At 41.2% G+C, this 825-nt stretch overlaps 1 protein-coding gene across 1 annotated transcript in view; it reads right to left on the bottom strand.

Moving 5' to 3' along the window:
- The window catches only part of LOC102852382 (protein FAM205A-like), a 3,939-nt gene that overhangs the window by 1,554 nt on the left and 1,560 nt on the right, over positions 1 to 825 (bottom strand). The window lies entirely within an intron of this gene.

Here is an 825-nt window from a genome sequence, read left to right on the forward strand (position 1 = left end):
TGGATGGCCTATAACAACAACAATAAACCTTTTTCCTTGTTTTGCTAAATTACCACTGTGTGTATTCTCTTTACTTATTTACAGTCACCTCAACTTACCCTCCTCACAGGAAGTATTATTAGTTAGTGGTGAAGAGAGAAAAAGAGCTCTAATTTTAGCACATTTCTTTCTATGGACTTGATGGCCTCCAACATCAATAGGTGAGGGAGATGGAGCCTGTCAGTCAAGATAGCACTGAGACAGTGAGGAGCATACCCACACCAGACACCAGACACTGTGGCTAGGGTTTGCAGAGATCCTGTCACTTGTTCACTTTTTATCTTTAACAAAAATCCTCAGATTCCAAGCCAAACTTGTAGAGGAGGAAAAAAGGAAAAAAACAGTTAACTAGTTAATAAAAATCATGAAAAGGCCGTTTCTTTTGGCACGCTGTAGGAAAGGGAAAAGAGTCATGGAACTGGACCACCAGCAGAGCCAGCTAAACCTCAAAACCTCTAGGTTTCAACTTGCAGGCAGAGTTTATACAAGTAACTGAAGGTCCATTTACACTGAGGTGACAAAGAAAAGGGGATGTCCATGCATTTGGTTTCTGGGCCTCTTAGACAAGAGACTTTTTGATATGAGTATCATCAGCCGTATGTCTTCATCTTATCAGAGACCAGGATATTTGCATAACACAGAAAGGGGGCATGCACATAGGGTGTTACAAAAAAGGACAGAGATCAGATGCAACCATCTAGTCGAGGGTGATAGGTCATAGTAAATGAAACAGACCACAGACTTTGCTTTGTAGGGGCTACCTTGGTGAAAGTCAAGAATTGAAGT

This window comes from Elephantulus edwardii, unplaced genomic scaffold, assembly GCF_000299155.1.
Source record: "Elephantulus edwardii isolate Elephantulus edwardi_28Jun2011 unplaced genomic scaffold, EleEdw1.0 scaffold00606, whole genome shotgun sequence".
NCBI classification, from domain to species: domain Eukaryota; kingdom Metazoa; phylum Chordata; class Mammalia; order Macroscelidea; family Macroscelididae; genus Elephantulus; species Elephantulus edwardii.